This window comes from Lissotriton helveticus, chromosome 2_2, assembly GCF_964261635.1.
Source record: "Lissotriton helveticus chromosome 2_2, aLisHel1.1, whole genome shotgun sequence".
Taxonomy (NCBI): Eukaryota; Metazoa; Chordata; class Amphibia; order Caudata; family Salamandridae; genus Lissotriton; species Lissotriton helveticus.
In genome coordinates, this window is record NC_136060.1 from 172,267,453 (window position 1) to 172,294,616 (window position 27,164).

Consider the following 27,164-nt stretch of genomic DNA (forward strand, 5'->3'; position numbering starts at 1 on the left):
TCACTGTGAACACACCTCAATGCGTACAAGCGCGTTATGCGCAGTTTTCTTATTTGCACGCGCCGTAAATTATTTATAACATCGAATTGAACGGAGGCGCTCCTGTTGCCCGCCGTGTCTGCAGGCGCTGCGTTTGTTCGTGGAATCCAAGCAGGACCCCGTAGGTGAGGGCTCCAGCCGTCCTGCTGCAGGTAGGGGCTTCTCCCTGGGGAGAAAAATAATAATACTGATATATTTTATATAGCGCTTGTTAATGCAGTGTGCTGTGTCCAAGCGCTGTGAATAGCATATTTCGAGGAGGTTTGCCAACCTCACACAGATGATAGACATGGTTGGCTTTGCTGGTGATCTCGGCGTCTAGCGCCTACGAGCAGTGCTGGGGCCCGCCGAGGCGCGATCATCAATGTAACTGCCCAGGGACAGTGCGCCTCTCTTGGACGCTCGCCCATTGCACCCCGAGTCTGCGTTTCCACAAAAGCTCCTATATATTTCACCAAGTGGAACCTGACTCCAGGAGGAGAGCGGGGCTGGGGGGCTGGGGCGGCAAAGGCTGCCGTTTCCAGTTCACTATTGAACACGCGTCATTCGTGCTTTTAATGATTTCGAGATGCGTGTTATATCTGAGGAGGGTTGAAAGGTTTACCAGAGGTTGTCACGGACGCCACTAGAGCGGCGTGCGTGCCTGAGCCCGAAGCCGCCGGCGGACAGTACCGGAAGCCACGAGCATAAACTATCTGAGAACCGGGGTAACGCTGCTCCTTGAAAAATGTCCTACATTTTTTCATGACGCGGATGCGCCTAGATGCCGGAGACTGCAGCGCCTTTCCCCTGGTCTAGGTGCAGTCATACAACCAAACCCGTTGTCATAGATAACATATATATGTGTGTGTGTGTTAACTATGACAACTGGTCTAGTTGTAAATGTATACATACACACACACTTGATTGCAGTCAGACGAACCCTGAAAAGTGACCCCATAGCGGTTTTTCAAGCAGGCCATTCAGGTCCCAACCCATCTCCCACATTTTCAACATTGCTAATCCTGGAGAATTAAAATGGACGTAATGTTTCCCCAATTCGTGTTCTGCTGCCCCAGTAGCGCTTAGAAACGTGCTGCGCTCCGGCGTAAGGAGTCCTTTATAAATCGTTACAGTTCAGGACAGTGCTCGCGCTGGAAGCGGCTAGAGGCGCGATGGTGGTTCTGTGAATTTGTGAATTTGTGCTGGTATTTGTAGAGCGCGGCGGTCGCTCCGGAAGGAGCATCATGGCGCTATCCAGGCTGACCCTTCCCCAACATCACCGACTTGCAACAAACACAATATCTTGTTTGCGTTACAGATTTTTTTTTGTTTAGTTGTAAAGCGCCTTCTTGTTCTCTCGAGGGCGTCTTCCCGCTACACGCCATTTAGCAAACCCAAACCAAGTTCCATAGAAAATATTCATTTTATTTCCTGGACCGAAGCTGATGGCCCAAAAATATGGGAAAAGCCCTGGATCTTGGACCTGCCTGCTCTTTCCTTGTGAGGTATGAAGGGTGCGACGTGTTCCTGTTTCACGAGTCTCCAGAGAGAGACGGGGATGAAGGAGGGGAGAGAGGTGTGATTGAGAGAATACACTGGGAGAAGGGCAAGAGACAGAATGATGGGCCGAAGGCTAGGGCGTTATACATAAAGCAATGAAAAAAGAAAGGGAGGCGGGATGAGAAGGAATTGAGGAAAGAAGGAAGGAGAGAGGACGTGGATGAAAGGAATAGCGAGATCATAGAAGGGAATACATAGTGAAAGGAAGGAAGAATATACGGAAGAAAGGAAGAGGGAATGGAAAAGTATACGGGAGGAGAAAGAGAAGAACGAAAGAATGAAAGAGAGAACGAAAGAATACAAATATTGAATGAGTGACAGAATATGGTCCCGAAGTATGGATCAAGAAGGAAGGAAGGGCGGTGTGGATGAATTAAGGAATGTAGGAAGAAAGGGGTGATTGAGCACCTTGCAGTGGGCCCTTCCTAGGGGAATCGATCACCCGAACCCTGGGCTCGGGAGGAAGGCGACAGGAATGTGCTCCGGACGGGGTGGGGGGCTCAGGGGCATACAAAGGTCCCCAAGTGACAGGCCGGCCAGGACGCGGACAGGCGAGGGGTCTTCAAAGGACGCACAGAAAGGGGGCGGGACGCCTTTCTGAACCGGGCATGGATGAAAAGCCCCCAAAGCAAACAGGCGAAGAAAGCGATTATTCCCGGAAAAAAAAGAGGGCGTCAGAGGGGAAAATGGAAGAAAGCGGACAGGGGAAAAAATAAAGAGACAAGCTCATGAATGCGCAGCCTTTGGTGTGAGGAGAAATGTGACAAGGACATGAGGCAGGTTGTAGAGGCGTCGAGCGCCCCCCGGGAACACAGAGGGACCTGCTCCGCGGGCAGCCAGCACCTGAACGCACTCACCCGCAAAACAAAAGAGCCCCGCTCTGGGCAGTGTTCCCTTCACCTCACTTCACCTCACCCATAGAACCAACGAAACCCGCGCTGGGACAATGTGCATCTCACCTCACCCATAGAACCAACGGAACCCGCGCTGTAGCATCTCACCTCACCCATAGAACCAACCAAACCTGCGCTGGGGCAATGCGCATCTCACCTCACCCATAGAACCAACGTAACCTGTGCTGGGGCAATGCGCATCTCACCTCACCCATAGAACCAACGAAACCCGCATCTCACCTCACCCATAGAACCAACGAAACCTGCGCTAGAGCAAATGACCTCACCTCACCCATAGAACCAACGAAACCTGTGCTGGGGCAATGAGCATCTCACCTCACCCATAGAACCAACAAAACCCGCATCTCACCTCACCCATAGAACCAACAAAACCCACGCTAGAGCAAATGACCTCACCTCACCCATAGAACCAACAAAACCAGCAGCTCTGGGGCAATGTACATCTCACCTCACCCATAGAACCAACGAAACCAGCTCTGGGGCAATGTGCATCTCACCTAACCCATAGAACCAACCAAACCTGCGCTGGGGCAATGCGCATCTTACCTCACCCATAGAACCATAGAAAACAGCTCTGTGGCAATGCGCTTCTTACCTCACCCATAGAACCAACGAAACCCGCGCTGGGACAATGTGCATCTCACCTTACTCATAGAACCAACGGAACCCGCGCTGTAGCATCTCACCTCACCCATAGAACCAACCAAACCTGCGCTGGGGCAATGCGCATCTCACCTCACCCATAGAACCAACGTAACCTGTGCTGGGGCAATGCGCATCTCACCTCACCCATAGAACCAACGAAACCCGCATCTCACCTCACCCATAGAACCAACGAAACCCGCGCTAGAGCAAATGACCTCACCTCACCCATAGAACCAACAAAACCTGTGCTGGGGCAATGAGCATCTCACCTCACCCATAGAACCAACAAAACCCGCATCTCACCTCACCCATAGAACCAACGAAACCTACGCTAGAGCAAATGACCTCACCTCACCCATAGAACCAACAAAACCAGCTCTGGGGCAATGTACATCTCACCTCACCCATAGAACCAACAAAATCAGCTCTGGGGCAATGTGCATCTCACCTAACCCATAGAACCAACCAAACCTGCGCTGGGGCAATGCGCATCTTACCTCACCCATAGAACCATAGAAAACAGCTCTGTGGCAATGCGCATCTTACCTCACCCATAGAACCAACGAAACCCACGCTGGAGCAAATCACCTCACCTCACCCATAGAACCAACGAAACCAGCTCTGGGGCAATGTGCATCTCACCTCACCCATAGAACCAACGAAACCAGCTCTGGGGCTATGCGCATCTCACCTCACCCATAGAACCAACGAAACCTGCGCTGGGGCAATGCGCATCTTACCTCACCCATAGAACCAACGAAACCCGCATCTCACCTCACCCATAGAACCAACGAAACCCACGCTAGAGCAAATGACCTCACCTCACCCATAGAACCAACAAAACCAGCTCTGGGGCAATGTACATCTCACCTCACCCATAGAACCAACGAAACCAGCTCTGGGGCAATGTGCATCTCACCTAACCCATAGAACCAACCAAACCTGCGCTGGGGCAATGCGCATCTCACCTCACTCATAGAACCATAGAAAACAGCTCTGTGGCAATGCGCATCTTACCTCACCCATAGAACCAACGAAACCCACGCTGGAGCAAATCACCTCACCTCACCCATAGAACCAACGAAACCAGCTCTGGGGCAATGTGCATCTCACCTCACCCATAGAACCAACGAAACCAGCTCTGGGGCTATGCGCATCTCACCTCACCCATAGAACCAACGAAACCTGCGCTGGGGCAATGCGCATCTCACCTCACCCATAGAACCAACGAAACCCACGTTGGAGCAAATCACCTCACCTCACCCATAGAACCAACGAAACCAGCTCTGGGGCAATGTGCATCTCACCTCACCCATAGAACCAACGAAACCAGCTCTGGGGCTATGCGCATCTCACCTCACCCATAGAACCAACGAAACCTGCGCTGGGGCAATGCGCATCTCACCTCACCAATAGAGCCAACGAAACCTGCGCTGGGGCAATGCGCATATCACCTCACCCATAGAACCAACGAAACCCGCATCTCATCTCACCCATAGAACCAACGAAACCCACGCTAGAGCAAATGACCTCACCTCACCCATAGAACCAACAAAACCAGCTCTGGGGCAATGTACATCTCACCTCACCCATAGAACCAACGAAACCAGCTCTGGGGCAATGTGCATCTCACCTAACCCATAGAACCAACCAAACCTGCGCTGGGGCAATGCGCATCTCACCTCACTCATAGAACCATAGAAACCAGCTCTGTGGCAATGCGCATCTTACCTCACCCATAGAACCAACAAAACCCCCGCTGGAGCAAATCACCTCACCTCACCCATAGAACCAACGAAACCAGCTCTGGGGCAATGTGCATCTCACCTCACCCATAGAACCAACGAAACCAGCTCTGGGGCTATGTGCATCTCACCTCACCCATAGAACCAACCAAACCTGCGCTGGGGCAATTTGCATCTCACCTCACCCATGGAACCAACGAAACCCGCGCAGGAGCTGGAGCAAGTTACCTCACCTCACCCATAGAACCAACAAAACCCGCGCTGGGGCAATGCGCATCTCACCTCACTCACAGAACCATAGAAACCAGCTATGGGGCAATGCGCATCTCACCTCACTCACAGAATCATAGAAACCAGCTGTGGGGCAATGCGCATCTCACCTCACCCATAGTACCAACTAAACCCGCGCTGGGGCTGGAGCAACTCACCTCACCCATAGAACCAACGAAGCCCGCACAGGAGCAACTAACTTCTCCTCACCCATAGAACCAACCAAACCTGCGCTGGGGCAAAGCGCATCTCACCTCACCCATAGAACCAACCAACCCTGCGCTGGAGCAACTCACCTCACCCATAGAAACCAACAAAACCTGTGCTGGGGAAATGCTCATCTCACCTCACTCACAGATCCATAGAAACAGCTCTGGGGCAATGCGCATCTCACATCACCCATAGAACCAACTAAACCAGCGCTGGGGCTGCAGCATCTCACCTCACCCATAGAACTAACCAAACCTGCGCTGGGGCAATGCACATTTCACCTCACCCATAGAACCAACTAAACCAGCGCTGGGGCTGGAGCATCTCACCTCACCTCACCTCACCCATAGAACCAACCAAACCTGCGCTGGGGCAATGTGCATCTCACCTCACCCATAGAACCAACAGAACCCACGCTGGGGCTGGAGCAAGTCAACTCATCTTACCCATAGAACCAATGAAACCCGTGCTGGAGCAACTCACCTCACCTCACCCATAGAACCAACGAAACCTGCGCTGGGGCAATGCACATCTCACCTCACTCACAGAACCATAGAAACTAGCTTTGAGGCAATGCACATCTCACCTCACCTCACACATAGAACCAACAAAACCTGCGCTGGGGCAATGCGCATCTCACTTCACCTCACCCATACAACCAATTAAACCTGTCCAGGGTCAATGCGCATCTCACCTCAACTCACCCATAGAAACAACGAAACCTGCGCTGGGGCATCTCACCTAACCCACAGAACCATAGAAACCAGCTCTGGGGCACTGCGCATCTCACTTCACCTCTCACATGGAACCAACTAAACCTGCGCTGGGGCTGGAGCAGCTCACCTCACCCATAGAACCCACAAAACCCGCGCTGGAGCATCTCACCTCACCCACAGAACCATAGAAACCAGCTTTGGGGCAATGCGCATCTCACCTCACCTCACCCATAGAAACCAACAAAACCCGCGCTGGGGCAATGCGCATCTCACTTCACCTCACCCATAGAACCAATTAAACCTGTCCAGGGTCAATGCGCATCTCATCTCACCTCACCCATAGAAACAACGAAACCTGCGCTGGGGCATCTTACCTAACCCACAGAACCATAGAAACCAGCTCTGGGGCAATGCGCATCTCACTTCACCTCTCATATGGAACCAACAAAACCTGCGCTGGGGCAATGCGCATCTCCCTTCACCTCTCACATAGAACCAACGAAACCTGCACTGGGGCTGCAGCAGCTCACCTCACCCATAGAACCAACAAAACCCGCGCTGGAGCATCTCACCTTACCCACAGAACCATAGAAACCGACTCTGGGGCAATGTGCATCTCACCTCACCTCACGCATAGAACCAACAAAACCTGTGCTGGGGCAATGCGCATCTCACCTCACCCATAGAACCAACGAAACCTGTCCTGGGTCAATGCGCATCTCACCTCACCTCACCTCACCCATAGACCCAACGAAACCTGCGCTGGGGCAAAGCGCATCTCATCTCACCTCACCCATAGAACCAATGAATCCTGCGCTGGGTAAATGTGCATCTCACCTCACCTCACCTCACCCACAGAACCAATTAAACCAACGGAACAGGAGGAGGAATCGCCATTGTCCACAGGAACACTCTCAGAGTATCGACCAACACCGATAACACCCTCAGTACTGCCGAACACCTGCAATTCCAGATCCACATCGATCCCAACACCACCCTCAGAGGAACCCTCGTCTATATACCCCCGGACGCTGGCCACAGTTCAGCGACTCCATCGCCGACTTCGTCAGTACACACGCCCTCGCCTCCACAGACTACATCCTCCTCGGGGACCTGAACTTCCACCTCAAGAACAACAACGACACCAACTCCACCACCCTGATTGCCAACCTTGCCAACCTCGGTCTCAGACAGCTCGTCACAACACCCACCCACTCTGCTGGCCACATGATTGACCCCATCTTCTCCGCAAGCTCCCACGTCTCCTTCAGCCACACCACCGAACTCCATTGGACCGACCATCGCTGCATCCACTTCACCTTCCGGAAACCCACCATGCACCACCGCACCCAACAGATCCCTCGCCACTGCTGGAGCAAAGTGACCGAAGACCAGCTAACCACCGCCCTCGCCCAGAGCCCACCCACCCACCGACCCCGCCACAGCCACCCACAACCTCAGACAGTGGATCGACGACTGCGCCAACACCCTCTCCCCAATCAAGAAACCCTCCAACAGACACACCAGCAAGAAAGCCAGCTGGTTCAACGAGGACCTTCAGGCCTCCAAGCAAACTTGCAAATAACTAGAGAAGAAATGGCACCGTGAACCGACACCAGACAACTACGCAGCCCACAAGAACGCAACCCACAGACACCATCACCACATCAGATCTGCCAAAAGGGCTTCCTTCAAAGACCGCCTAGACTCCCTTGCCACCTTCTCCCATCCCAAGATCGCAGACATCCACGAAAGCTTCAACGTCACGACCGCCCCGACAGCCACTGAGACCTCCGTCCCCTCGGCCACCATCCGCACCGATCCCCTGCTCCACTGGACCAACATAAGCGACGACGACACCATCAAAATCATGAACACCATCCACTCCGGATCGCCATCAGACCCATGCCCTCACCACATCGTCAACAAAGCCAGCACCACCATCGCACCCAAATCCGGAAAGCCATCAACATCTCCTTCAAAACAGCGACCTTCCCGGAGAGCTGGAAGCACGCCAAGATCACTGCCTTACTCAAAAAACCCAAGGCTGACCCTAAGGACCTCAAGAACTTCCGGCCCATCTCCCTGCTCCCGTTCCCGGCGAAAGTCATCGAGAAGACCATCAACAGACAACTGACCCGCTACCTCAAGGAGAACAGCATCCTGGATCTGTCCCAGTCCGGATTCCGCAGCAACCACAGCACCAAAACTGCTCTCATTGCCGCCACCGATGACATCAGGGCCCTGCTGGACAATGGCGAAACCGCTGCCCTCATCCTCCTGGACCTGTCAGCCGCCTTCAACACTGTCTGCCACCACACCCTACTCACATGCCTCCACGATGCTGGGATTCGAGACAAGGCTCTGGAATTGACCACCTCCTTCCTCTCCGGCAGAACCCAGAGCATACGCCTCCCCCCTTTCGTCTCCGAAGCTACCGAGATCATCTGCAGCGTACCCCAGGGCTCATCCCTTAGCCCGACACTGTTCAATATCTACATAGCACCACTCACCCACATTGCCCGACTACATGACCACAACATCATTTCCTACGCCGACACCCAGCTGATCCTATCCCTCACCAATGAACCCCTCACCGCCAAAACCAACCTCCATGAAGGAATGAAAGCCGTCGCCGAGTGGATGAAGAACAGCCGTCTGGAGCTAAACTCGGACAAGAATGAAGTCCTCATCCTCGGCTCCACCTCCTTGTCCTGTTACGACACCTGGTGGCCGACCGCACTGGGAACAGCACCAACACCCACCGACCACGTACGCAACCTGGGGTTCATCCTCGACTCTACTCTCTCCATGAGAAAGCAGGTCAATGCCGTCTCGTCCTCCTGCTTCAACACCCTCTGCATGCTCCTCAAGATCTACATGTGGATCCCCCCTGAAACAAGAAAAACGGTCACCCTGGCCCTCGTCAGCAGCAGGTTGGACTACGGAAACGCCCTCTATGCAGGAACCTCGGCCAAACTCCTAAAGCGACTACAACGTATTCAGAACACCTCTGCACACCTGATCCTCAACATCCCTCACCGCAGCCACATCACAGCCCACCTGAGAGACCTGCACTGGCTCCCCGTCAGCAAGAGGATCACCTTCAAGCTCCTCACCCACGCACACAAGGCACTCCACAACACCAGACCAGCATACCTCAACAGATGACGTAGTTTCCACACCCTCAGCTGCCAGCTCCACTTTGCCGACCTCGCCCTCGCCACCCTCCCCCGCATCCGAAGAGCAACCTCCGGCAGCAGATCGTTCTCCCACCTCGCCACCAAGACCTGGAACACCCTCCCCATCCTCCTACGGCAGACCCAGGACCTGCTAGCCATCAGAAGACTACTCAAGACCTGGCTATTCGGGAAGTAGCATCATTCCCCCTCCCCCCAGCGCCTTGAGACCCTCACGGGTGAGTAGTGTGCTTTACAAATGTTCTGATTGATTGATTGATTGAAACCCGCGCTGGAGCTGGAGCAACTCACCTCACTTCATCCATAGAACCAACGAAACCTGTGCTGGGGCAATGCGCATCTCACCTCACCCATAGAGCCAATAAAACCCACGCTGGGGCTGGAGCAACTCACCTCACCTCTTCCATAGAACCAACGAAAACTGCGCTGGGGCAATGCGCATCTCACCTCACCCACAGAACAATAGAAACCAGCTCTCGGGCAATGCGCATCTCACCTCACTCACAGAACCATATAAACCAGCTCTGGGGCAATGTGCATCTCACCTCACTCACAGAACCATGGAAACCAGCTCTGGGTCAATGCGTATTTTACCTCATCTCACCCACAAAACCATAAAAAAATCCAACTCTGGGGCAATGCGCATCTCACCTCACCTCACCCATAGAACCAATGAAACCTGCGCTGGGTAAATGTGCACCCCACCTCACTTCACCCATAGAACCAACGAAACCTGTGCTGGGGCAATGCGCATCTCACCGCACCTCATACATAGAACCAACAAAACCTGCGCTGGGTAAATGCACATCTCACCTCACCTATAGAACCAATGAAACCCGCTGGGGCTGGAGCAACTCACCTCACCTCATCCATAGAACCAACAAAACCTGCGCTGGGGCAATGCGCATCTCACTTCACCTCACCCATAGACCACAGAAACCAGCTCTGGGCCAATGCGCATCTCACCTCACTCACAGAACCATAGAACCCAGCTCTGGAGCAATGCGCCGCTCACCTCACCCACAGAACCATAGAAACCAGCTCTAGGGTAATGAACATATCACCTCACTCACAGAACCATAGAAACCAGCTCTGGGGCAATTCACATCTCACCTCACCTCACCCATAGAACCAAGAAAACATACGCTGGGGAAATGCGCACATCACCTCACTCATTGAACTATTGAAACCTGCTCTGGGACAATGTGCATCTCACCTCACCCACAGAACCATTGAAACCAGCTCTGGGGCAATGCGCATTTCACCTCACCCACAGAACCATGGAAAGCAGCTCTGGGGCAATGAGCAACTCACCTTCCCGCAAAACCATAGGAACCAGCTTTGGGGCAAAGCGCATCTCCCCTCACTCACAGAACTATAGAAACCAGCTATGAGGCAATGCATATCTCACCTCACCCGAAGGACGATAGAAACCTCACCCGCAGGACTATAGAACCCAGCTCTGGGGCAATGCGCATCTCACCTCCCCTGGAGAACCATAGAAACCACATCTGCGGCAATTCCCATCTCACCTCACCTCACCCATTGAACATAGAAACGTGCACTGGGGCAATGCGCATCTCACCTCACCCGCAGAACTATAGAAACCAGCTCTGGGGCAATGCACATCTCACCTCACCTCGCCCATTGATTCATAGAAACCAGATCTGGGGCAATGCACATCTCACCTCCCCTGGAGAACCATCAACTGGACATTGTTCTACTCCTCAATACGGATAAGCCCGATATTCTACTCATTACCGAAACGTGGCTTACCCACGATTCTTTGCTGGATGTTCTTGCAGCTCTCCCCTCTGACTATTACATACTGTCAGCGAACCGGTCTCCCGGGAAGTTGGGGGGCAGTGTTGTAGCCATCATCCATAAGGACCATAAGTTTACGACTCTATTTTCTCTGATTCTGTCAGATACAGAAAATCTCGTAGTCAAAATCGACACAGACAATGGGACCATGGTGCTGGCACTTATTTACTGTCCCCCTTATGCAATGCCCACCTTCCCGGTCTCACTAAGCGATCAACTGGCTGGATTAGTTGTTAATTTTGCCAAGGTGTTGTTGGTCGGGGACTTAAATTATTGGTTCGATGATTTAGCGGGAGGGCCCCAGGCTATTGAACTCTCTGAGCTCCTGTCTCATTTGAACTTTACTCAACATGTCCGGACCCCTACTCACGAAAAAGGACACATTTTGGACGAAATCTGGTCCTATAATGTACCTTTGTCTATCCGGACGGCAACCCCATGCATCTGGTCAGACCATTATTTAATTCAGTTTTCCCTGAACTCTGCACGGCCATTCAAAAGCCTCCATCCCAGTGGGAGGGGTAACTAGGAAATGGAGATCATTGAATAATCAAGATTTTATGAACTCCCTGACCAATTCAATCCTGGCTCCCAGCCATAATAATAACCTCATGGAAAAAAAAATCTCTGATTGGCTCTTGGCAGCCTGTAATGAACATGTACCGCTCACCAAATTCTCCCTTGCCCGTCGTGCAGATGCTCACAGATGGTTTTAGGCTGACCTAAAGAAACAAAAATTGGAATTGCGTCAACATGAGAGGAAATGGAGACATGGGTACTCTGATGAAGACAGGGTGTTATACACGACTGCCCGCAGGAATTATAAGAACACTATACTAACCACTAAGGCAGCATTTTGTTCTGAGAAAATCTTAAATGCTCATAATAAATCAAAGGAAATCTTTAAGGTGGTGAACGACCTCTGCAAACATGAAAGAACGTCTCTTCCCCAAGTCCCAACGCAAGAGCTTTGCAACTCGCTTAATGACTTCTTTATGGATAAAATAGTCACCATAAAAGAAAGCATACTGGAAAGGCCTAGTATGGTCTCTATAGAGGATACCCCTAGGAACCTCTCTGAATTGGATGCTATTCCCCCGATTGACCATCCTAGGCTAGTTGAATTGATGACTCGGGTGAAATCTAGCTCACCAAATGACTGTTGTCCCCCTTACGTCCCAAAGGACGTCTTCTCGGCATTACCACTTTGTATACTTCCCCTTCTTAATGAGTCACTAGCACAAGGTAGGGTTCCCATTACTTTAAAAAATGCAACGCTGGTTCCGCTCATCAAAAAACCTGGGGCCGAGCCTGCCAATATTTCTAATTACCGGCCTATATCCCTCCTCCCATTTGGAGCAAAGATCCTGGAAGCTCACGTGGCTAGATGTATTTCCAACTTCATCGAATCATCGGACTACCTGGAGCCTAATCAAGCCGGTTTTCGTCCGGCGCACTCAACTGAGGCCGTGATTCTTGCAGTCCTGGACACTATGAGATCTAACGCTGATAGGGGTATCCATCAGGCTCTAGTGCTCCTGGACTTGTCGGCGGCGTTTGACTCGGTTGATCATACCATCTTATTACACCGTGTCGAACAGGCTGGTCTGCGGGGCTCCGCTCTCAGCTGGGTGAACTCTTTCCTGATCGACCGCACTCAGGCAGTCAGGCTCGGGAATTTTACTGTGCCCAAATTGGTCACTACCTGCGGTGTCCCGCAAGGCTCGTCACTGTCTCCTCTCCTGTTTAATTTATATCTCAAACCCCTCTTACACTCTAAAAAACAGGAAGGTCACTACTTTTAATTACGCCGACGGCCTGCAGCTAATATTCTCACTGGACTCCCCGGACTCTGTCACGGAATTCCAGGCCACCATGTTGCACATCCAGCGGTGGATGGAGTTGAACCATCTAAAACTTAACCCAGGGAAGACAGAGCTGGTACTCCCGGGCAAAAGTGCGGCCAGTTGGGGCCCCCACTTCTGGCCGTCAACAATGGGGTCACCTCCCTCTCCCTCTCCTTTGGTGAAAAGCCTCGGGATCACCATTAACTCAGAGCTCTCTCTTAAAGGTCAGGTGGGAGCTGTGATCTCTCCCAGCTTCCATCAACTGCGCGAAAAAAAAAAAAAAATTGCCCATCTGCTTACCCACTCTGCGCTTATACAAGTGATGCTCGCCCTGGTTTTGTCCCGATTAGATTTCTCCAACTCTATCTACCTAGGACTACCCATAGTTCTGTCTATGCGCCTACAAATTGTCCAAAATCAAGCGGCCAGACTCATCTTTAAACATCGTAATTGGAGATCGGCAAGAACATTGCTGGCCGCCCTCCACTGGTTACCCATGGCCCAACGGGTGATATTTAAAGTAGGATGTCTGGCTTTTAAGGCCCTGCACGTGCTTCTCACCTCCCCTAGAGAACTATAGAAACAAGGTCTGGGGCAATGCACATCTCACCTCAACCGCAGAATAACAGAAACCAGCTATGTGGAATGTGTATCTCACCTCACTCACAGAACCAAAGAAAGCCAGTCTGGGTTTTGTCCATCTCATATTCACAAAGCAAAATACCCCACTTTAGGGCAAAGTGCTTAATCACAAAGCAGAGGGATCTGCTCTGCGGCAAGCGCACCTTACATCACTCCCAAATAAAGGCAATGTGCATCTCACAGCACACAGGTAGAGCGGAAAACAAATCAAAACCCTCTGGGGAAATGTGAACCTCACATCAGTCACAACATATAACATACCGCTGTGGGGTATAATGTGCTCCTCACAACACTCGCAAAATAAGCCTACTCAGGCAGGGAGCATCTCCCTCACTCACAACACAAAGTAAACGTTATGCAGGCAGTGTGCACTTCACCTTACTGACAAATAGATCACAAGGACCCACCTCTGGGGCAATGCACAGGTCACGGGACGAAGTGCGCCCCACATCACTCGATCACAAGGTCCAGAGAACCCTTCTAGGGTAGCACTTAGCACAGGAGTGCCCCGCTAGGTAAGTGTGCCTCTCACACCTCTTAAAAATACAGCAAAGGAACCTTTTCTTGTCACAGCGTGCCTCCAAGGGCAGTCCGCGCCAGCCTGACCCCCTTCAATCACAAGCAGAGAAAAAGAATCCGCCTATGGACTCTGTGCTCTACACGTCACACACGAAGCATAAAGACACCTCGATCTGGAGCAGTGCGCCCCTCACTCCAATAACCCAGCTCTGTGGGCAGTGTGCCCTCACACCACTCACAAATCCAAGAACACCTCGCATAGAGCAGTGGACCTCAGAGCATACCAACACCTCACTCACTCACAAACTCAAGAACACCCAGCTCAGGGATGTGGAACTCAGAGCACACCAACACCTCACTCACTCACAAACTCAAGGACACCCAGCTCAGGGGAGTGGAACTCAGAGCCCACCAACACCTCACTCACTTACTCACTCACAAACTCAAGAACACCTAGCTCAAGGGTGTGGAACTCAGAGCACAGGAACACCTCACTCACTTACTCACTCACTCACAAACTCAAGAACACCCAGGTCAGGGAGTGGACCTCAGAGCCCACCAACACCTCACTCACTCACAAACTCAAGGACACCTAGCTCAGGGGTGTGGAACTCAGAGCCCACCAACACCTCACTCACAAACTCAAGGACATCCAGCTCAGGGGAGTGGGAACTCAGAACACACCATCACCTCACTCACTTACTCACTCACAAACCCAAGGACACCCCACTCAGAGGAGCGCACCTCAGCGCACAGCAACACTTCACTAACCAAAGGACACCCCACTGAGGGGAGCGCACCTCAGAGCACAGCAACACCAAACACTCACTCACAAACCCAAGGACACCCTGCTCAGGGGAGTGGACCTTAGAGCGCTGCAACACCTCACTCACTCACAAACTCAAGGACACTTCGCTCAGGGGAGTGGTCCTCAGAGCACAGCAACACCTCACTCACTCACTCACAAACCCAAGGACACCCCACTCAGGGGAGTGGTCTTCAGAGCACACCTTCACCTCACGCACTCACTCACAAACTCAAAGACACCCAGCTCAGAGGAGCGGACCTCAGAGCACAGCAACTCCTCACTCACTCACAAACTCAATGACACCCTTCTCAGGGGAGCGGACCTTAGAGCGCTGCCACACCTCACTCACTCACAAACTCAAGAACACCTAGCTCAGGGGTGTGGAACTCAGAGCACACCAACACCTCACTCACAAACTGAAGAACACCCAGGTCAGGGAGTGGACCTCAGAGCACACCAACACCTCACTCACTCACAAACCCAAGGACACCCCGCTCAGGGGAGTGGAACTCAGAGCACACCAACACCTCACTCACAAACCCAAAGACACCCCGCTCAGCGGAGCGTACCTCAGAGCACAGCAACACTTCACTAACCAAAGGACACCCCGCTGAGGGGAGCGCACCTCAGAGCACAACAACACCTAATACTCACTCACAAACCCAAGGACACCCTGCTCAGGGGAGTAGACGTTAGAGAGCTGCAACACCTCACTCGCTCACAAACTCAAGGACACCTCGCTCAGGGGAGTGGTCCTCAGAGCACACCTACACCTCACTCACTCACTCACAAACTCAAAGACACCCAGCTCAGAGGAGCGGACCTCAGAGCACAGGAACACCTCACTCACTCACTCTCAAACCCAAGGACATCCCACTCAGGGGAGTGGTCCTCAGAGCACACCTACACCTCACTCACTCACTCACAAACTCAAAGACACCCAGCTCAGAGGAGCAGACCTCAGAGCACAGCAACACCTCACTCACTCACAAACTCAAGGACACCTCGCTCAGGGGAGTGGTCCTCAGAGCACAGCAACACCTCACTCACTCATTCACAAACCCAAGGACACCCCGCTCAGAGGAGCAGACCTCAGAGCACAGCAAAACCTAACACTCATTCACAAAACCAAGGACACCCCGCTCAGGGGAGCAGACCTCAGAGCACAGCAACACCTCGCAATCCAAAGGACACCCTGCTCAAGAGAGCGGACCTCAGAGCACAGCAACACCTCAAAATCCAAAGGACACCCCACTGAGGGGAGGGGACAACAGAGCACAGCAACAACTTGTTAACTAACCAAAGGACACCCCGCTCAGTGGAGCGGACATCAGAGCAAAGCAACACCTCACTCACAAACCAAGAACTCCCCGCTCAGGGGAGCGCACCTCAGAGCACAGCAACACATCGCTCACAAACTAAAGGTTATTTCAGTCAGGGGAGTGGACCTCAGAGTGCAGCAACACCTCACTCACTCACTCACAAACCCAAGGACACCCCGCTTAGGTGAGTGGACCTCAGAGCACAGCATCACTTCACTCCTTCACAAACTCAAGGAGTCCCCGCTCAGGGGGGTGGTCCCCAGAGCACAGCAACACCTCGCAATCCAAAGGACACCCTGTTCAAGGGAGAGGACCTCAGAGCACAGCAACACCTCAAAATCCAAAGGACACCCCACTGAGGAGAGGGGACATCAGAGCACAGCAACAACTCGTTCACTAACCAAAGGACACCCCTGTCAGGGGAGCGAAGCTCACAGCACAACAGCACCTCACTCACAATCAATAGGACTTCCCGCTCAGGGGAGCACACGTCAGAGCACAGAGTTACCTCACTTACAAACCAAAGGACAGCCCACTCAGGAGAGTAGATCTCAGAGCACAGCAACACCCTTACTCACAAACCAAAGAAAACCCTACTCAGGAGAGTGGACCTCAAAGCACACAGTCACCTCACTCTCAAACCAAAAAAAAAACCCCACTTGTGGGAGTGGATCTCATAGCACATCAACACCCTTACTTACAAACCAAAGAAAACTCCACTCAGTGGAGTGGACTTTAGAGCACAGCAACAACTCGTTCACTAACCAAAGGACACCCCCCTCAGGGGACCGCACCTCAGAGCGCAGCAACACATCGCTCACAAACTAAAGGACGCCTCACTCAGGGGAGTGGATCTTTGAGCACAGCATCACCTCACTCACAAAGCAAAAGACTCACCACTCAGAGGAGTAGACATCAGAGCACAGTCACCTCACCCACAAACACAAGGCCACTCTGCTCAGGGGGCGAACCTCACAGCACAGCAATACCCTTACTCACAAAGCAAAGGCAACCCACTCATTGGAGAAGGTCTTAGAGAACGTCACCTCACTCAGAATACAAAGGACACCCCTCTCAGGGGAGTGAACCTCAGAGTACAGAGTTACCTCACTCACAAACCAAAGGACAGCCCACTCAGGAGAGTAGATCTCAGAACACAGCAACACCCTTACTCACAAACCAAATAAAACCCTACTACGAGAGTGGACCTCAGAGTCACTTCACTCACAAACCAAAGAAAACCCCACTCATGGGAGTGGATCTCATAGCAGAGCAACACCCTTACTTACAAACCAAAGAAAACCCCACTCAGGGGAGTGGAGTTTGGAGCACAGCAACACCCTCACTCACAACGCAAAGGCAAGCCACTCATTGGAGAAGGCCTTAGAGAACGTCACCTCACTCAGAATACAAAGGACCACCCTCTCAGGGGAGTGAACCTCAGAGTACAGAGTTACCTCACTCACAAACCAAAGGACAGCCCACTCAGGAGAGTAGATCTCATAGCACAGAGTCACCTCACTCACAAACTAAAGAAAACCCTACTCAGGAGAGTGGGCCTCAGAGCACAGAGTCACTTCACTCACAAACCAAAGAAAACCCCACTCATGGGAGTGGATCTCATAGCAGAGCAACACCCTTACTTACAAACCAAAGAAAACCCCACTCAGGGGAGTGGAGTTCGGAGCACAGCAACACCCTCACTCACAAACCAAAGGACACCCCACACAGGGGAGTGGATCTCATAGCACAGAGTCACCTCACTCACAAACCAAAGGACACCCCACTCAGGGGAGTGGACCTCAGAGCACAGAGTCACCTCACTCACAAACCAAAGGACACCCCACTCAGGGGAGTGGACCTCAGAGCACAGAGTCACCTCACTCACAAACCAAAGAAAACCCCACTCATGGGGGTGGATCTCATAGCACAGCAACATCCTTACTAACAAACCAAAGGGCACCCCACTCAGGGGAGTGGACATCAGGGCACATAGTCACCTCACTCACAAATCAAAGGACACCCCACTCAGGAGAGTAGATCTCAGAGCACAGCAACACCCTTACTCACAAACCAAAGGACACCCCACTCAGGGGAGTGGGCCTTAGAGAAGATCACCTTACTCACAATTAGTCACCTCACTCACAAACCAAAGGACACCCCACTCAGGGGAGTGGACCTCAGAGCACAGAGTCACTTCACTCACAAACCAAAGAAAACCGCAATCATGGGAGGGGGTCTCATAGCACAGCAACACCCTTACTAACAAACCAAATAAAACCCCACTCAGGGGAGTGGATCTCATAGCACAGAGTCTCCTCACTCACAAACCAAAGGACAGCCCACTCAGGGGAGTGGACCTCAGAACACAGAGTCTCCCCACTCACAAACCAAAGGAAGCCCACTCAGGAGAGTAGATCTCAGAGCACAGCAACATCCTTACTAACGAACCAAAGGACACCCCACTCAGGGGAGTGGGCCTTAGAGAAGATCACCTTACTCACAATTAGAGCAAAGCGACCCTGCCCTGAACAGTGGGGGGAAGAGGGGAGCGGGGGCAGTACTTCACCCCCAGTACCAGGAATAGCCCACTCCAGGGGCGGGATGGGGGGCAGCGGGGGCCCTGGCACACTTCACCCACAGCCTTATATCCGTGAGACTCGTGGTTTGAATTACAAGTTGCACATGTGTGTTCACATTGATTGCCATAATATATGGTTCGTCGGGCGAGTGTGAATGAAGAGAGCGCCTAGAGGGTGTGGGCGGGAGATGGTACGCAGCGTGAGAGGAACGACAGGACCAGACGATTAAAAACAACAACAACAAAAGACAAAAGCCTGTGCTCGGGTTTGTTCTTCATCGGATTACGTAGTAGCCTTTTTAAAATCGAGTATTGTCGAATATAGAAATGTTCAGCAGCGCCTGCATAATGCAATGAACGTAAAGCGCCCGTAAATGTATAGTGATAATTATAACAACAATAATAACTTGTATTATTATTAGTGTTATTATTATTTGTATTATTGCTATTATTATTATTTGTTCTAATATGGAGGTCAATTAAAGAAAATGCTAATTCGAATAAGTAGAACTAATTGTGTGCTTGTTACAAAATAAAAAATGGTGCGCTTGTTACAAAATAAAGAATGGTGTGCTTGTTACAAAATTAAAAACAATCCAATCAAACACTGATAAATAAAATATAGATCTATTTAATTTCACCCCAAAAAGACAATGGCCGAGATAAAAGTGTTCGATGACGCAGCAGCTTCAAGCTGCGGTTATTATTATTATTATTCATAATAATAGAGTGAGGGGGGCGCCCGTTGGGTCGTTGTTGAAAAATGAACGCAAACAGCCCTCCTCCTATCCCCCCCCCCCAAAAAAAAAAAAACCACGAGCGCCGCATCCGAGGCTGTATATACCTTAAAAAATGTTTAAAAAGAAGGGACCAGAACTAGTATATTTTTCGGTTGAAAAAGCAGTGCGCAGCGTCTGTGATGTGAGTGGATTCCGACAAAGGGGAGGTGTGGAGTGGGGTTTTGGGGGGGCGGGTGGGTGGTAAGAAAGAGAGAATAGTGAGAAAGGAAAGAAAAGTCGCGAAGAAGGGAGAAGAGAGAATAACGAGTGAAGTGCGAACCGGGAGGAAGGAGACAAGGGGACGGCAAAGAAAGGGGAAGAAGAGAAAGGAAGAAACAATACGGAGGAAGGAAACGAAGGGGAGGAATCGATAACGAGGGAAGAGATAACGGGGAAGATGAAATAGGGTGGAGAACGAATGAATATACAATAAGGAGGAAGGAGAGTAGGGAATAACGAGGGAATACAGAACGGGGAAGATGGACGGGGGCGGAAGAAGGATGGAAGAGGTATTTCGGGAAGAAGGAAACGAAGGAGGACGGAGAGGAGGGGAGAAAGGAATGAAAGGGAAAAATAATGGGGAGAAAACGAGGAAGGAGAGGATGAGAGAACCGTATAAGAAGTAATAAATAAGAAGGAAATGAAGTGGAAGGGAAGAAAGAGCATGAGGAAGAAAGAAAGAAACAAACAAAGAACGAAAGAAAGTAGAAAGATAAGGGATGCGGAGAAAATAAGGAACAGATAGAAGAAAAATGGGAAAGGGGAAAGAAGGGAAGGAAGGAGATGAGATATGAAGAAAAGAAAAGATGGAACTAAGGAAGAATGGAAGAGAGGGGGCATATTGAAATAACAGAAAAAGAAAGACATATAAGGATGGTGATTGCGGAGATGATAGCGCCGAATAAACGAAAGAGGGCCCTTCTAAAGACTCGAAGAAAAAGAAATTAAATGCGAAAGGAGAAAATTGGAACATAAAGGCAGAATAAAAAGATGGTAACATCTGGGAATAAAGAACGAAATAAAAAACAGAGTGAAATATAAGGCCGCTATACAGGGGAAAAATAAGTACGTAATAAAACGAAAGGGTGGTGACAAAAAGAATAATACGATCTAAAGAACGGAAAAAAACAAAGAACCGAATAAAAAATAAGCGCCGAATGGGGGAATATGGAAATGAAAAGAGCGGAAGAAGGAGTAAAGGCAAGGATGTAAACGGAACGAAAGAATGGGAGGGTTGAGGGTGCAGAATGATACAATTTACGGAAAGGGTAAACAGAGAAAGGACGGGTTAAATGGAAAGAAGAGAGGGCGAATTTTGGAAATAAAAATGTATTATAATATGATAGAAGGAAAAAGAAGAAAGAAATTTAATAGTAAGGATGCATGCGTAATATGAAGTTACACAATAGTGACACCTGTTACAAAGACTAGTGACGTCAGAAATACGGTATGACTTTATCTATTGAAACCAGCTAGTAATTAAAGAAGGAAAGACGGCGATTATAAAATGGAAAAGAAAGGTAAAAAATAGAAACAAAGGGGTGGAGGGGCAGAATAAAAAACGATTACAGTAAAAAAAATATTTAATGTGACAATAGAAGAAAGGAGACGGAGGGAAAAAAGAAGGAGAAATTAAAAGTAAGGAAAAGACAATGGATATCTGAAACACAAAAATACAATACAGCAAAAAAGAAAATGAAGATCAAAATTCAAGAATGGAATAAAACGATAAGGTGAGAATGGGGTAAAAAAAATAACACAGGACACGATAAGGTGGGATGTAACCAGTAAAGGTAAAATAAGGACTTTAATGACAAAAGATGAAAGGCGTGAAAAAAAAGTGGGCGAAAGAAGAGCCAAAGGTAAAGGGAGAGATCAAATGATAAAAGGCAGGACGGCAAACAAAGGATAATGGATGGCCCGAAATCTAGAGTGAATGAACAGAAAGAGAATACAAAAAAAGCAAGGATACATACATAAAATCTGAATACATAAAAATAAGAAAATACCATCGAAGACAGGAGAACGAGGGAAAATCGAAAACGAAAGGGAATTGGGGGCGTAACAATGCGGTAATAAGATAGGGGCGCGAATCAAACAGGCTCAAATAAAAACGTAAACGGGCTCCGGAAAATATTAACAGCGGGCCAAGATGACCCCCCTGCCCGCGTTTCCCATCGGCACCTTTCTGCTCGGAAAGGTGCAAGAGTCCTTCCTTCACTTCTTGGTTCACCCTGCCCAGGCTGCCCTCCCCCTCTCTAATGCCACGCAGAGCCAGCGTCGCTCGCTTGGGAGACACCACAAAACGTTCAGCGCCCTATTAAAGCCCCCTCCCCTTGTGTGGTACCGGCGTGAAGAATGTGCGTCGCTCCCTCTTGGGCTCTGTAAATGCACGTGTTTTTATCATTGTCTCTATTATTTTGGGGTTATAACATTTTTTTATTTTTACTTTGTAAATAGTCATTGGCATATGCTGTAAAAGGATCGTCTCCCCCCATACAATTGCCATTGCTGGATATATCTGAAGCTGCCCCCTGTCAGGTGCGAGCCGTTCATCCAGTCATGTCTTATATGCTGAGATACTTCCGGGTTAATTCACCTGCTCCTGGGGCCTTATTTATGAAGGCCTTGCGCCACCGGTGCGTCACTTTTTCCCATTTTAAAATTGGCGCACCGGCGGCGCAAGGCCTTCATAAATAAGGAATCCTAGTGCACCTGCGCGTCACGTAAAGAAATACCGATGGAGCCTGCATAGACTTTCATCTTCTCGAGGTCGATAAGTGAAAAACATGTCCATATTATTGTTAGTTCTCGACCTAGTGGGTCTACTTCTCCTATGTATTTATTAGAGCGCCGAGACACATTGTGTATGAGTTTGTGTTTTAGTAAAGCACTGTGGGCGACTTCTCGGATACCTCTAAGCGCCTTGTAGGTGACAGCAGTGCACGTGTAAAAGACAAGCAATCAACCAGTTAGAGGTGAAATCACTGGATTCCACCCGGAACTCTCAGTAGAAAAACCCCAGAGATACAAAGGCTGCACAATCATGAAGGCAGCACACCTTCTCAGCATTTTATTTGTACTGTTTAATAATTATCGCCGTCTCTAATAATCACATACACTTGTAAAATAATAATAATTATTGCCGTCAGTATTGACGTTGAGAATAGTAAAAACAGCAATAATTATCTTCCGGAGTGATGCACACATCGGAATAGTAATAACGCTATTCAAAGTAATAATGCATTATTATTAAATGTATTTTAGTACTGTCAATAATGATGATATGTTACATATTCAGGTACATACGTTGTACTCGTTTATCATTGTTATTACTAATATATTTAGCACACCCGTGTCCTGGCAAGCATCCTTTTTGGCCACAGTAGTGCAGCTTTTCTCGTACCAATTTCGAATTTTCCAAGACTTTTGAAGTCTGAAAGGGGACAGAACTGTGCTGCTCTGTCCCTTGGACTGCCAATGCAGGGGGCTGGACCTGACATGGGGTCTTTCGCAGCCAGAAAACACAAAAGTGTCTGGTGTAAACACTCATCAGCAAAGAGGCCAGATATTAACATGATAAAGTATTTACTGGTCAAATCCAATATCAACTAATCTGCTGCGCCCAACCGCCAAAGTAGCAAAACATGAGAAATTAATTGCAGCCAATTAATAATTAATCCGGTTTTAACATCTTCATTATGGGCTGTCGGAGAAGGGGTGGCCCTGGTAACCTCCAGAGGGGATGAAAAGGACCGGGCAGTTATTGCTCCTTCCGGCAGCAGAGATGAGCCAGAGGCGGCCGCGCCTCACAGGGCGCTAACGGGCACATGCTGATGCGCCGGGATTCTGCCCTGTCATTCACTCTAACAAAGTGAACATTTATTGCATACATATTAAAAATTATCCCGTCCCAGGGCCAGCCCGGGGGCTGGTGTTATTGGAGGCCTCCCAGAGGTGAACTCCCCCGGGTTGGTAGCGAGAGGCATTTGTGTCGTATTATTAGCACTATTTATTGCCTATTCCCCTTGGAAAATGTTTCAACATTTCCCCCGGCTAGGCGCTAAATTGAGCTGTTATTTGGACACCACAAACAGTTTGAGGAAGCGCTGGGCGTGATGTTCATGAAACCGCGGGCAGCCCAAATAAACGATATATCTCGGCAGATTTGGGCCTGGCGGGGGCGCTGGGACAGATGACGCCTCTGTGACTGGGCCCTGACCCCCGCCATCGGACCCAACATGAGCTTCACATCCTGCTATCTCTGGCTTCATAAACAGACTCTTCGGGGTTCACAGACACCCCTTTGTGCACCTCGGATCCCGAAATAGGAAGAGGGCTTGGGGAGTCCACGCAAAATGGCGCCTTTGTGTCCACGGGAGGATGAGGGGGCGGCTGGCAGGAGGCTGATGATTAGTTTGGGTCATTAACCTGTCAAAAAATGAACACTGTCCCAATAATAGAGTCTTTAGGGAGAGTTATGGGGTTCGGGTACGGACGAGACAGCAACGGAGGGCAAACAAGGGGAAAACAACCGGAAGTGCCCCTGAGCTGAGATTCTACTTGGATATGAAGTGGATGGCGGGAAAGCGACGCAGAGACTCTCTTAGACACATGCGTTGCCTAAAAAGAGGTTAGAGGGGCCGCTGAGTTGTCAGGTTCAGGTGCCTGGCGTTTATGTGTGGTGGAAAAGTAATACCGTGAGTGGGGCTCTGCTTCGTGTTGCACGGCACGTGGTAGGGGAATATTTCATTTACCAAATCCCCATTTCCAGCATTTGCCGTATTTAACTATGTAGTTGCTGTGCTTCTAAAGCGCCACTTGCTGCCCCCACGCCTCTTCGGAGCGCTGGACTGGTCAAGCTATGGCTGTGGGCTGAGGTCAGATATTCTGAGTTACTCTCCTGTAAATTTCAGCTCCGCTGTCGCCAGCCGGTGTGAACAGTTCAGCTGTGGGTGGATGAATGGAGTGCAAGTTCTGGATTCAGGCTCGTGGTCAGCGCATTCCATCATTTTAGGCCCCGATCTTACACTTGCCTGCGTCTGTTTCCTCCTGCGAAACCCTTTTTTGGCAGATGGGTACGTGGATGTGGGCAGCCATTTAATCCTGGCTCGTGTGGCAGCGCAACTTTCTACACATATATTCAGGTATTTTCTAGTGGCGCTTATGTATGGTGTATGTAAAGTGCTTAGAAGCAGGCCCAGGATAGCAGCATAACCCAAAATGATGACCCCCTTGCAGAATGTGAAGAGGGACCCCTAGTCTCCCATAGCTCACAGGTCGATATTTATTGGCATTGGGCTGATGGTGGCCCTCAGCAGATATATGGGGGCTCTGAAGTGTTGGGAGTCCCCCTCCTCTGCAGGGGGCCTGCCTTACGCCCATTGCTTAAGGACTTTGGCGGGAGGTTCCACGTGGTCATTTCCCGTAGGCCCGCCCCGGCCATGCTTATCCCCTCTTTTAAGGTGCTTCTGCATTACATTAAGTGACTACGTGTGCATTTATAATTGTAATGACTAAATGTGCACAACAACCCTAGCTAAAACATCAATGTAATAAAATTAGAAATGGCAGATGAAACACTAAATATCAAGGACATACTTCAAATACTTTCATCTTTTTCGTCTTGTAGCTCACACATACACAACAAATATATATTGCCAGACAGGCACACACAGAGTTACGCAAACATACAGACACACTAACATATGCACACATGCAAATACTTCTACGCACGCGCACCACGCGGAACTCCCACGCAGGCGCGTCACACACGCACACCCTGCCAGGGCATGGCGTCCACTCTTAGCTTCCTTCTTTTAACAGCAGACTTTTGTTAAGCTCCTAGACCCAGGCCCCGGTTGGCGCCGAGCCCTGACAGCCCCCGCCATGCCCCGCAGTGAGGGCCACGGGGACAATAGCAGCCCCGGGGCAGGGCTAACTGGCCAGAGATGGATGGAGCTGCCCGTGTCAGACCGGGAGCGGCGTCTGCACTACGGCCAGGCCTGACCTCCACTCACCGCGCCCGCTGGGCCCAGGCCTCGGCGCTCTGCGCTGCAATTTGCTGCATTTAGCTTACAATAACCCTCACTGACATAAATAACCAGCACGCTGTGTCTGGAGCTGCTTGACCCCGTGAACTGTCCCTAAAACACTCAGATATTGATCCAAATTGCAGTTTCGTGGCTTTCCTTCAAAGATGCAGGCATCCGCCTCTGTGTGAGCTGTCACCTTCGCCTGACACCGTGCAGCAGGGATGCGGTCAGTGTGCCGGCCTGTGGTGCAGCTGGAGACAGGGGTTGGACACACTTGGGCACTGTTTCATTAAGTTATGTTGTGTTGTATGTATTCAATGCCATTTCCAGGATTGTTGGGGCCCAGGGCAAGACATATTTAGAGAACTTTGTTCAAAAGACATGTTTAAATCTGTCACCTGTTTACAGGTAATGCAAGTTCTCTCCTGTCCGTATGAAACAATTTTGAATTATATGTCAAACTTTAAAAAACAAATACATACGAAGACAATCAAAAGCTCAACCTGCCAGTGACCTGCTCGATGTTTGGTGGACTGGTGCATAATATTAAAATAAGACATGCACAAAGAACTTGTAATTGTAGCTTTAATTTCGAATATTCGTGCTCATTGCTCTGAGGATTTTCACCATTCCATTGGGGGAAATCTGAGAATTGTCTCCTGCATTCCCTTTCCCTGCGTTTTACCAAAAACAGAGGGGTTGCAGATCGTCCATTAATTACCATTGTTGACTTTAGTGTCATTCTCATTTGCCTGCTTCCTATTTGCTGGCTTATCTTGTCAATCTTGTGTCTGTCCATCCCCTGGAGCATTGCCAATTTACTTGTGCCCTTCCACTACTAACTTTTAGGGAACTGCTTTTTCCTTTTGCCTTAAACACTTCACAAGAATGCATGTATTTTCTAGCTGCCACCCTAATGTGCTTCTCTTCCCATTTCCGTGCTCTGAGTTACTATTTCTCACCTATGTGCTTCACCCCCACCCATCTCTGTGATGCGCCCACTCTCGTGAGCTTCTCCCCATCACACTACTTTCTTGCTTTCTCCCTCACCAGGTCCACATTGTTCTCTATCTCGCCTGTTTACTTTCGTCCCAGTGCTACTCGTTGCTTAATCTCATACCCATTTGAGAACGGTAAAGAAGGAGACAGAGGAGTAAAGAAGGGTGAGCAAGGTGGGGTAAGATATGATATATTGAACAATAGGTGATTTAGAGAAAGAAAGTCAGAAAAAAGGTGGCGAATGGTTAGGTAGTGATAGGTAGAGAGAGAGAGAGTTAGAGGTAGGCAGGGAGAGTGATAGAGGTTGAGATATTTATTTATTTATGCGTTTTTATATAGCGTGGTCTTTACCCGAAGGTGTCAGAGCGCTTCACAATAGGAACAGAACTGATACATGAGAACATTACAAGTGAACAAATTACAAAAGCAAACGTTACATTACATGAGGCAAAAGTGACATGTGTGCAGGTTACAAAAGCGTACAAAGTACAAGTAGAGGTATAATACTGCAATAAATGGAGGACACT